At 38.4% G+C, this 14141-nt stretch overlaps 1 protein-coding gene across 2 annotated transcripts in view; it reads right to left on the bottom strand.

Annotated features, from left to right (window-relative positions):
• The window catches only part of LOC124018993 (rho GTPase-activating protein 8-like), a 47862-nt gene that overhangs the window by 27049 nt on the left and 6672 nt on the right, over positions 1–14141 (bottom strand). The window contains exon 1 of one of the 2 annotated variants that reach the window (XM_046334315.1): positions 5129–5322. The exons of the other annotated variant lie outside the window; for it this stretch is intronic. The gene's annotated coding sequence lies outside the window, so the exon portion shown is untranslated. Of the gene's footprint in view, positions 1–5128; positions 5323–14141 lie in introns of those variants that run through there. 2 annotated transcript variants of the gene reach the window in all.

The raw sequence follows: 14141 nt of genomic DNA on the forward strand, positions 1-14141 counted from the left end.
TACCTGTTGACAGGGCTGACGGAAATGATCCCACTAAACTAGAATCATCTTTTCATAATCTACAGCGCATGCCGGAAAAGGGTTTCATGTTAAATCATTCTGTGTGTGACTCCTGGTATTTTTGATCCAAGTAGCAACATAAGTCAGTAAATGTCATCGAGGTAAAGTTGGTTTTGTATTTCACACGTTCTGACATTCACCAGACATTCACCAGACATTCACCAGACATTCACCAGACATTCACCAGACATTCACCAGTCATTCACCAGACATTCACCAGACATTCACCAGACATTCACCAGACATTCACCAGACATTCACCAGACATTCAACAGACATTCACCAGACATTCACCAGACATTCAGACATTCACCAGACATTCACCAGACATTCAGACATTCACCAGACATTCACCAGACATTCTGACATTCACCAGACATTCACCAGACATTCACCAGACATTCTGACATTCACCAGACATTCACCAGACATTCACCAGACATTCACCAGACATTCTGACATTCACCAGACATTCACCAGACATTCACCAGACATTCACCAGACATTCTGACATTCACCAGACATTCTGACATTCACCAGACATTCACCAGACATTCACCAGACATTCACCAGACATTCTGACATTCACCAGACATTCACCAGACATTCTGACATTCACCAGACATTCTGACATTCACCAGACATTCTGACATTCACCAGACATTCACCAGACATTCAACAGACATTCTGACATTCACCAGACATTCTGACATTCACCAGACATTCACCAGACATTCAACAGACATTCAACAGACATTCAACAGACATTCAACAGACATTCACCAGACATTCACCAGACATTCACCAGACATTCAACAGACATTCAACAGACATTCAACAGACATTCAACAGACATTCACCAGACATTGACATTCAACAGACATTCACCAGACATTCACCAGACATTCACCAGACATTCACCAGACATTCTGACATTCACCAGACATTCACCAGACATTCACCAGACATTCACCAGACATTCACCAGACATTCAACAGACATTCACCAGACATTCAACAGACATTCAACAGTCATTCAGACATTCACCAGACATTCTGACATTCACCAGACATTCTGACATTCACCAGACATTCAACAGACATTCACCAGACATTCTGACATTCACCAGACATTCTGACATTCAACAGACATTCACCAGACATTCAACAGACATTCAACAGTCATTCAGACATTCTGACATTCACCAGACATTCACCAGACATTCACCAGACATTCACCAGACATTCACCAGACATTCACCAGACATTCACCAGACATTCACCAGACATTCACCAGACATTCAACAGTCATTCAGACATTCACCAGACATTCTGACATTCACCAGACATTCTGACATTCACCAGACATTCAACAGACATTCACCAGACATTCTGACATTCACCAGACATTCTGACATTCAACAGACATTCACCAGACATTCAACAGACATTCAACAGTCATTCAGACATTCACCAGACATTCTGACATTCACCAGACATTCTGACATTCACCAGACATTCTGACATTCACCAGACATTCTGACATTCACCAGACATTCTGACATTCACCAGACATTCTGACATTCACCAGACATTCACCAGACATTCTGACATTCACCAGACATTCTGACATTCACCAGACATTCAACAGACATTCACCAGACATTGACATTCAACAGACATTCACCAGACATTCAACAGACATTCACCAGACATTCACCAGACATTCAGACATTCACCAGACATTCTGACATTCAACAGACATTCAGCAGACATTCAACAGACATTCACCAGACATTCACCAGACATTCACCAGACATTCACCAGACATTCACCAGACATTCAGACATTCAACAGACATTCACCAGACATTCAGACATTCTGACATTCACCAGACATCCACCAGACATTCAACAGTCATTCACCAGTCATTCACCAGACATTCACCAGACATTCACCAGACATTCACCAGACATTCAACAGATATTCACCAGACATTCAACAGACATTCAACAGACATTCAACAGACATTCAACAGACATTCAGACATTCACCAGACATTCAGACATTCACCAGACATTCAACAGACATTCAGACATTCACCAGACATTCACCAGACATTCAGACATTCACCAGACATTCACCAGACATTCACCAGACATTCACCAGACATTCAACAGACATTCACCAGACATTCAACAGACATTCACCAGACATTCAACAGACATTCACCAGACATTCACCAGACATACAGACATTCACCAGACATACAGACATTCACCAGACATTCAACAGTCATTCAACAGACATTCAACAGTCATTCACCAGTCATTCACCGGACATTCAACTGACATTCACCAGACATACAGACATTCACCAGACATACAGACATTCACCAGACATACAGACATTCACCAGACATACAGACATTCACCAGACATACAGACATTCACCAGACATACAGACATTCACCAGACATACAGACATTCACCAGACATACAGACATTCACCAGACATTCACCAGACATACAGACATTCACCAGACATACAGACATTCACCAGACATTCAGACATTCAACAGACATTCACCAGACATTCAGACATTCTGACATTCACCAGACATTCACCAGACATACAGACATTCACCAGACATACAGACATTCACCAGACATTCAGACATTCAACAGACATTCACCAGACATTCAGACATTCTGACATTCACCAGACATCCACCAGACATTCAACAGTCATTCACCAGTCATTCACCAGACATTCACCAGACATTCACCAGACATTCACCAGACATTCAACAGATATTCACCAGACATTCAACAGACATTCAACAGACATTCAACAGACATTCAACAGACATTCAGACATTCACCAGACATTCAGACATTCACCAGACATTCAACAGACATTCAGACATTCACCAGACATTCACCAGACATTCAGACATTCAGACATTCACCAGACATTCAACAGACATTCACCAGACATTCAACAGACATTCACCAGACATTCACCAGACATTCACCAGACATACAGACATTCACCAGACATACAGACATTCACCAGACATTCAACAGTCATTCAACAGACATTCAACAGTCATTCACCAGTCATTCACCGGACATTCAACTGACATTCACCAGACATACAGACATTCACCAGACATACAGACATTCACCAGACATACAGACATTCACCAGACATACAGACATTCACCAGACATACAGACATTCACCAGACATTCAGACATTCAACAGACATTCACCAGACATTCAGACATTCTGACATTCACCAGACATCCACCAGACATTCAGACATTCAACTGACATTCACCAGACATACAGACATTCACCAGACATACAGACATTCACCAGACATACAGACATTCACCAGACATACAGACATTCACCAGACATACAGACATTCACCAGACATACAGACATTCACCAGACATACAGACATTCACCAGACATACAGACATTCACCAGACATTCACCAGACATACAGACATTCACCAGACATACAGACATTCACCAGACATTCACCAGACATACAGACATTCACCAGACATTCACCAGACATACAGACATTCACCAGACATACAGACATTCACCAGACATTCACCAGACATACAGACATTCACCAGACATTCACCAGACATTCACCAGACATTCACCAGACATTCACCAGACATTCACCAGACATTCAACCGTCATTCAACCGTCATTCAACCGTCATTCACCAAAAGCCATTTAAAAATGTAAAAATCAACTAATTCACCGTTTGTCACAGAAACATCAAACTAGGTCTGATTATTCTATAAAATGTCTAGTATAATTTTACAACTTTTGTTTCAAGGGAAAAATTCCCGTTTTGATTTGATAGAAATTCATAAAAGCTCAAATATTGAATTTGAAGATGTAGAAATAAATAACTAATTCAGTGATTGTCTCAGAAAAAAAGGGAAAATATGCATTTAGCTTTAAAATAAATGTTAATTTCAATGCAATTTGTTCTATAGGAAATTAGACAATGTTTACATAAAACTGTACAACGTTTACCATCTTAAATTGTATGCCAAATCCATTTTGTATATATATTTGTATTTGTGTTTGTATTTTTAGTGCAACAGTTCTGCATTTTAAAGTAGTTACAAGGCACAACGGTTCTGCATTTTAAAGTAGTTACAAGGCACAACGGTTCTGCATTTTAAAGTAGTTACAAGGCACAACGGTTCTGCATTTTAAAGTAGTTACAAGGCACAACGGTTCTGCATTTTAAAGTAGTTACAAGGCACAACGGTATTGTATTTATAAGTCTCTAATTTAACAGCAGAGGCCCCTTTTCCAATCATTTTCTATGTTGGCTTTGTTGAAGTCCTTCGTTGTCATCTGCAGCTAAATGGAACCATCTCTGTGACAAACAGCCAATTAGTTATTGATTTATAACGCTTTAAAATGGCATTTTATAGATTGTGTGTATTTCTATCAAGTCACAACGGGAATTTCTACTCAGAACAAAAAAAAAGTTGTAAAAGTATACTAGACATTTATAAACTAAAACAGCTTAAGGATTCTGTGACTAAAGGTGAATTAGTTATTGATTTTTACATATTAAAATGGCTTTTCGGCGAATGTCTGATGAATGTGTGAATATAAAACCCTACTTTACTTCGGTGCAAAAGTTTTCCAATGTTTTCTCATAAAACAGAATAACTACACGTGGCCTAAGCAGCACACGCAGATCATATTACATCTGCTACTGTTGTTTCAGTTTAGTTTAACATATCTACTGCAGGTTGTTAATCATTTAGAAAACAAGACGAGTCCAGAACTGGAACTGAAGCGTCCTTTATTAAATCCGGTAAAACGGACGAGACGACCGGAAGGACGGAAACATTCCGCGCGATTGATTCTCAACTCACCTGGACACAAGTCCTTGATAGCTGATAAAACAACGTTCGTTTGAGTTAGAGACTGTTTTATAACTTCTTTTGACCGAAACACAACATGAACAATGACATTATCCTTCTACGAACAATGACGTTTGAACCTTACCGTGTGTAGAAACGTTCCCGTAGTGGTTTGAATAAGAGACAATTTACGCTCAGGTGCCTCTGGCACAAAACTTCCTCAACTCCATGCTGACAGGGTACTGCGCATGCTCAAACAGAGTCCTCCTGCGGCATTCAATCAAATCAGTAGTCCGACATGAAAAAAAATGTAGGAATTAAAATAGTGAGAAAACGAAAGTAAGTCCTCTGTCATATCCTTCTTCTCCCCCGATTACAAGGAAGTGAATGTGTAAAAGACAGAACATATTTCAATCTATACTCAGGGAACAAGAAGCGGTCATTTAGATGGCTATCTGACATCTCCATGTGTTGTCTCAGGGGACAAGAAGGGCTCATTTAGATATCTGACATCTACATGTGTTGTCTCAGGGAACAAGAAGGGCTCATTTAGATATCTGACATCTACATGTGTTGTCTCAGGGAACAAGAAGGGGTCATTTAGATATCTGACATCTCCATCTGTTGTAGTTACATGCTGTCTCAAGGGACAAGAAGGGGTCATTTAGATATCTGACATCTCCATGTGTTGTCTCAGGGAACAAGAAGGGCTCATTTAGATATCTGAAATGTCCATGTGTTGTCTCAAGGGACAAGAAGGGCTCATTTAGATATCTGAAATGTCCATGTGTTGTCTCAGGGGACAAGAAGGGCTCATTTAGATATCTGACATCTCCATGTGTTGTCTCAGGGGACAAGAAGGGCTCATTTAGATATCTGACATCTCCATCTGTTGCAGTTACATGCTGTCTCAAGGGACAACGTACTCAGCATGACTTCAGGTTTCCTGAATCATTATATTTGTGGTAAAAGAGTTTGTTGATGAAAGCAGGAAGTGTTCTATGACCAATGATGAGGAAGCCCTCAATAGGCTCCAGTGTATTTCATAATGACTTTTTTATTTTTATGTTCTATTTGTTTTCTATTGTGTTATTGACTGTACGTTTGTTTGCGTAACTCTGTGTTTGTGTCGCACTAGGATCAATACCTCTGTTCTCCGTTGTATAGGATCTCTACCTCTGTTCTCCGTTATATAGGATCAATACCATACCTCTACCTCTGTTCTCCATTATGTAGGATCAATACCTCTGTTCTCCGTTGTATAGGATCTCTACCTCTGTTCTCCGTTATATAGGATCAATACCATAACTCTACCTCTGTTCTCCATTATATAGGATCAATACCATAACTACCTCTGTTCTCCATTATATAGGATCAATACCATAACTACCTCTGTTCTCCATTATATAGGATCAATACCATAACTCTACCTCTGTTCTCCATTATATAGGATCAATACCATATCTCTACCTCTGTTCTCCATTATATAGGATCTCTACCTCTGTTCTCCGTTATATAGGATCAATACCATAACTCTACCTCTGTTCTCCATTATATAGGATCAATACCATAACTCTACCTCTGTTCTCCGTTATATAGGATCAATACCATAACTCTACCTCTGTTCTCCATTATATAGGATCAATACCATAACTCTACCTCTGTTCTCCATTATATAGGATCAATACCATAACTCTACCTCTGCTCTCCATTATATAGGATCAATACCATAACTCTACCTCTGTTCTCCATTATATAGGATCAATACCATAACTCTACCTCTGTTCTCCATTATATAGGATCAATACCATAACTCTACCTCTGTTCTCCATTATATAGGATCAATACCATAACTCTACCTCTGTTCTCCATTATATAGGATCAATACCATAACTCTACCTCTGTTCTCCATTATATAGGATCTCTACCTCTGTTCTCCGTTATATAGGATCAATACCATAACTCTACCTCTGTTCTCCATTATATAGGATCAATACCATAACTCTACCTCTGTTCTCCGTTATATAGGATCAATACCATAACTCTACCTCTGTTCTCCATTATATAGGATCAATACCATAACTCTACCTCTGTTCTCCATTATATAGGATCTCTACCTCTGTTCTCCATTATATAGGATCAATACCATAACTCTACCTCTGTTCTCCATTATATAGGATCAATACCATAACTCTACCTCTGTTCTCCATTATATAGGATCAATACCATAACTCTACCTCTGTTCTCCATTATATAGGATCAATACCATATCTCTACCTCTGTTCTCCATTATATAGGATCTCTACCTCTGTTCTCCTTTATATAGGATCAATACCATACCTCTACCTCTGTTCTCCATTATATAGGATCAATACCATATCTACCTCTGTTCTCCATTATATAGGATCAATACCATACCTCTACCTCTGTTCTCCATTATATAGGATCAATACCTCTGTTCTCCATTATATAGGATCAATACCTCTGTTCTCCATTATATAGGATCAATACCATACCTCTACCTCTGTTCTCCTTTATATAGGATCAATACCATATCTCTACCTCTGTTCTCCGTTATATAGGATCAATATCATAACTCTACCTCTGTTCTCCATTATATAGGATCAATACCATAACTCTACCTCTGTTCTCCGTTATATAGGATCAATACCATAACTCTACCTCTGTTCTCCATTATATAGGATCAATACCATATCTCTACCTCTGTTCTCCATTATATAGGATCAATACCTCTGTTCTCCATTATATAGGATCAATACCATAACTCTACCTCTGTTCTCCTTTATATAGGATCAATACCATATCTCTACCTCTGTTCTCCATTATATAGGATCAATACCTCTGTTCTCCATTATATAGGATCAATACCATACCTCTACCTCTGTTCTCCATTATATAGGATCAATACCTCTGTTCTCCATTATATAGGATCAATACCATAACTCTACCTCTGTTCTCCATTATATAGGATCAATACCATACCTCTACCTCTGTTCTCCATTATATAGGATCAATACCTCTGTTCTCCATTATATAGGATCAATACCATATCTACCTCTGTTCTCCATTATATAGGATCAATACCATAACTCTACCTCTGTTCTCCATTATATAGGATCAATACCTCTGTTCTCCATTATATAGGATCAATACCATAACTCTACCTCTGTTCTCCATTATATAGGATCAATACCTCTGTTCTCCATTATATAGGATCAATACCATTACTCTACCTCTGTTCTCCGTTATATAGGATCAATACCATAACTCTACCTCTGTTCTCCATTATATAGGATCAATACCATAACTCTACCTCTGTTCTCCATTATATAGGATCAATACCATAACTCTACCTCTGTTCTGCATTATATAGGATCAATACCATAACTACCTCTGTTCTCCATTATATAGGATCAATACCATAACTCTACCTCTGTTCTCCATTATATAGGATCAATACCATATCTCTACCTCTGTTCTCCATTATATAGGATCAATACCATAACTCTACCTCTGTTCTCCATTATATAGGATCAATACCATAACTCTACCTCTGTTCTCCATTATATAGGATCAATACCATAACTCTACCTCTGTTCTCCATTATATAGGATCAATACCATAACTCTACCTCTGTTCTCCATTATATAGGATCAATACCATATCTCTACCTCTGTTCTCCATTATATAGGATCTCTACCTCTGTTCTCCTTTATATAGGATCAATACCATACCTCTACCTCTGTTCTCCATTATATAGGATCAATACCATATCTACCTCTGTTCTCCATTATATAGGATCAATACCATACCTCTACCTCTGTTCTCCATTGTATAGGATCAATACCTCTGTTCTCCATTATATAGGATCAATACCTCTGTTCTCCATTATATAGGATCAATACCATACCTCTACCTCTGTTCTCCTTTATATAGGATCAATACCATATCTCTACCTCTGTTCTCCGTTATATAGGATCAATATCATAACTCTACCTCTGTTCTCCATTATATAGGATCAATACCATAACTCTACCTCTGTTCTCCATTATATAGGATCAATACCATAACTCTACCTCTGTTCTCCTTTATATAGGATCAATACCATAACTCTACCTCTGTTCTCCTTTATATAGGATCAATACCATATCTCTACCTCTGTTCTCCATTATATAGGATCAATACCTCTGTTCTCCATTATATAGGATCAATACCATACCTCTACCTCTGTTCTCCATTATATAGGATCAATACCTCTGTTCTCCATTATATAGGATCAATACCATAACTCTACCTCTGTTCTCCATTATATAGGATCAATACCATACCTCTACCTCTGTTCTCCATTATATAGGATCAATACCTCTGTTCTCCATTATATAGGATCAATACCATATCTACCTCTGTTCTCCATTATATAGGATCAATACCATAACTCTACCTCTGTTCTCCATTATATAGGATCAATACCTCTGTTCTCCATTATATAGGATCAATACCATAACTCTACCTCTGTTCTCCATTATATAGGATCAATACCTCTGTTCTCCATTATATAGGATCAATACCATTACTCTACCTCTGTTCTCCGTTATATAGGATCAATACCATAACTCTACCTCTGTTCTCCATTATATAGGATCAATACCATAACTCTACCTCTGTTCTCCATTATATAGGATCAATACCATAACTCTACCTCTGTTCTGCATTATATAGGATCAATACCATAACTACCTCTGTTCTCCATTATATAGGATCAATACCATAACTCTACCTCTGTTCTCCATTATATAGGATCAATACCATATCTCTACCTCTGTTCTCCATTATATAGGATCAATACCATAACTCTACCTCTGTTCTCCATTATATAGGATCAATACCATAACTCTACCTCTGTTCTCCATTATATAGGATCAATACCTCTGTTCTCCATTATATAGGATCAATACCTCTGTTCTCCATTATATAGGATCAATACCATAACTCTACCTCTGTTCTCCATTATATAGGATCAATACCATAACTCTACCTCTGTTCTCTGTTGTATAGGATCAATACCTCTGTTCTCCATTATATAGGATCAATACCTCTGTTCTCCATTATATAGGATCAATACCATAACTCTACCTCTGTTCTCCTTTATATAGGATCAATACCTCTGTTCTCCTTTATATAGGATCAATACCATAACTCTACCTCTGTTCTCCATTATATAGGATCAATACCTCTGTTCTCCATTATATAGGATCAATACCATAACTCTACCTCTGTTCTCCATTATATAGGATCAATACCTCTGTTCTCCATTATATAGGATCAATACCTATCTGTTCTCCATTATATAGGATCTACCTCTGTTCTCCATTATATAGGATCAATACCTCTGTTCTCCATTATATAGGATCAATACCATAACTAGTTCTCCATTATATAGGATCAATACCATACCTCTACCTCTGTTCTCCATTATATAGGATCAATACCATACCTCTACCTCTGTTCTCCATTATATAGGATCAATACCTCTGTTCTCCGTTATATAGGATCAATACCATACCTCTACCTCTGTTCTCCATTATATAGGATCAATACCATACCTCTACCTCTGTTCTCCATTATATAGGATCAATAACCTACCTCTGTTCTCCATTATACTACCTCTGTTCTCCATTATATAGGATCAATACCATAACTCTACCTCTGTTCTCCATTATATAGGATCAATACCATACTACCTCTGTTCTCCATTATATAGGATCAATATACCTCTGTTCTCCATTATATAGGATTATATAGGATCAATACCTCTGTTCTCCATTATATAGGATCAATACCATACCTCTACCTCTGTTCTCCATACCATACTCTACCTCTGTTCTCCATTATATAGGATCAATACCATAACTCTACCTCTGTTCTCCATTATATAGGATCAATACCATAACTCTACCTCTGTTCTCCATTATATAGGATCAATACCATAACTCTACCTCTGTTCTCCATTATATAGGATCAATACCATAACTCTACCTCTGTTCTCCATTATATAGGATCAATACCTCTGTTCTCCATTATATAGGATCAATACCATAACTCTACCTCTGTTCTCCATTATATAGGATCAATACCTCTGTTCTCCATTATATAGGATCAATACCATAACTCTACCTCTGTTCTCCATTATATAGGATCAATACCATAACTACCTCTGTTCTCCATTATATAGGATCAATACCATAACTCTACCTCTGTTCTCCATTATATAGGATCAATACTAACTCTACCTCTGTTCTCCATTATATAGGATCAATACCATAACTCTACCTCTCTGTTCTCCATTATATAGGATCAATACCATAACTCTACCTCTGTTCTCCATTATATAGGATCAATACCATACCTCTACAATACTCTGTTCTCCATTATATAGGATCAATACCATAACTCTACCTCTGTTCTCCATTATATAGGATCAATACCATAACTCTACCTCTGTTCTCCATTATATAGGATCAATACCATAACTCTACCTCTGTTCTCCATTATATAGGATCAATACCATAACTCTACCTCTGTTCTCCATTATACAATACCTACTCCATTATATAGGATCTGTTCTCCATTATATAGGATCAATACCATAACTCTACCTCTGTTCTCCATTATATAGGATCAATACCATAACTCTACCTCTGTTCTCCATTATATAGGATCAATACCATACTCCATTATATAGGATCTACCTCTGTTCTCCATTATATAGGATCAATACCATATCTCTACCTCTGTTCTCCATTATATAGGATCAATACCATAACTCTACCTCTGTTCTCCATTATATAGGATCAATACCATAACTCTACCTCTGTTCTCCATTATATAGGATCAATACCATAACTCTACCTCTGTTCTCCATTATATAGGATCAATACCATAACTCTACCTCTGTTCTCCATTATATAGGATCAATACCATAACTCTTACAATACTCTGTTCTCCGTTATATAGGATCAATACCTCTGTTCTCCATAACTCTACCTCTGTTATATAGGATCAATACCATAACTACCTCTGTTCTCCATTATATAGGATCAATACCATAACTCTACCTCTGTTCTCCGTTATATAGGATCAATACCATAACTACCTCTGTTCTCCATTATATAGGAATCAATACCATAACTCTACCTCTGTTCTCCATTATATAGGATCAATACCATAACTCTACCTCTGTTCTCCATTATATAGGATCAATACCATAACTCTACCTCTGTTCTCCGTTATATAGGATCAATACCATAACTACCTCTGTTCTCCATTATATAGAATCAATACCATAACTCTACCTCTGTTCTCCATTATATAGAATCAATACCATAACTCTACCTCTGTTCTCCATTATATAGGATCAATACCATAACTCTACCTCTGTTCTCCGTTATATAGGATCAATACCATAACTACCTCTGTTCTCCATTATATAGGATCAATACCATAACTACCTCTGTTCTCCATTATATAGGATCAATACCATAACTCTACCTCTGTTCTCCATTATATAGGATCGATACCATAACTACCTCTGTTCTCCATTATATAGGATCAATACCATAACTCTACCTCTGTTCTCCATTATATAGGATCAATACCTCTGTTCTCCATTATATAGGATCAATACCTCTGTTCTCCATTATATAGGATCAATACCTCTGTTCTCCATTGTATAGGATCAGATCCCACATCTGTCTGCCCCTTATACCATATATAGGGAATAGGGCTCTGGTCTATAGTAGTACACTATATAGGGAATAGGGCCCTGTCTATAGTAGTGTACTATATAGGGAATAAGGCTCTGGTCTAAAGTAGTGTACTATATAGGGAATAGGGCTCTGGTCTATAGTAGTGTACTATATAGGGAATAGGGCTCTGGTCTATAGTAGTGCACTATATAGGGAATAGGGCTCTGGTCTATAGTAGTGCACTATATAGGGAATAGGGCTCTGGTCTAAAGTAGTGTACTATATAGGGAAGAGGGCCCTGGTCTATAGTAGTGCACTATATAGGGAATAGGGCCCTGGTCTATAGTAGTGCACTATATAGGGAATAGGGCTCTGGTCTATAGTAGTGCACTATATAGGAAATAGGGCTCTGGTCTAAAGTAGTGTACTATATAGGGAATAGGGCTCTGGTCTAAAGTAGTGCACTATATAGGGAATATGGCTCTGGTCAAAAGTAGTGCACTATATAGGGAATATGGCTCTGGTCTAAAGTAGTGCACTATATAGGGAATAGGGCTCTGGTCTATAGTAGTGCACTATATAGGGAATAGGGCTCTGGTCTAAAGTAGTGTACTATATAGGGAATAGGGCTCTGGTCTAAAGTAGTGCACTATATAGGGAATATGGCTCTGGTCAAAAGTAGTGCACTATATAGGGAATATGGCTCTGGTCTAAAGTAGTGCACTATATAGGGAATAGGGTGACATTTGGGATGCAGCGGTGAGTCGGTACTAGTTGATGCCCCCTTAGCTGGGTTAAGAAAGTTCAAAAACCCCTGAAAGCATTTTGAGACTGCAGGCTGAATCAGAGACAGACAGACAGACAGACAGACAGACAGACAGACAGACAGACAGACAGACAGACAGACAGACAGACAGACAGACAGACAGACAGACAGACAGACAGACAGACAGACAGACAGACAGACAGACAGACAGACAGACAGACAGACAGACAGACAGACAGACAGACAGACAGACAGACAGACAGACAGACGAGCTATCATCAGACACTTCTCATAACCAATGTAGTGTAGTAGAGACCCCTAAAACCCTTCATCAGACACTTCTCATAACCAATGTAGTGTAGTAGAGACCCCTAAACCCTTCATCAGACACTTCTCATAACCAATGTAGACCCCTAAAAACTTCATCATAACGTCGTCTGGCCGTCCTCTGTCCTCTTCAGAATAACGTCGTCTGGCCGTCCTCTGTCCTCTTCAGAATAACGTCGTCTGGCCGTCCTCTGTCCTCTTCAGAGTAACGTCGTCTGGCCTTCCTCTGTCCTCTTCAGAATAACGTCGTCTGTCCTCTTCAGAATAACGTCGTCTGGCCGTCCTCTGTCCTCTTCAGA

This window comes from Oncorhynchus gorbuscha, unplaced genomic scaffold (assembly GCF_021184085.1).
Source record: "Oncorhynchus gorbuscha isolate QuinsamMale2020 ecotype Even-year unplaced genomic scaffold, OgorEven_v1.0 Un_scaffold_595, whole genome shotgun sequence".
Taxonomy (NCBI): domain Eukaryota; kingdom Metazoa; phylum Chordata; class Actinopteri; order Salmoniformes; family Salmonidae; genus Oncorhynchus; species Oncorhynchus gorbuscha.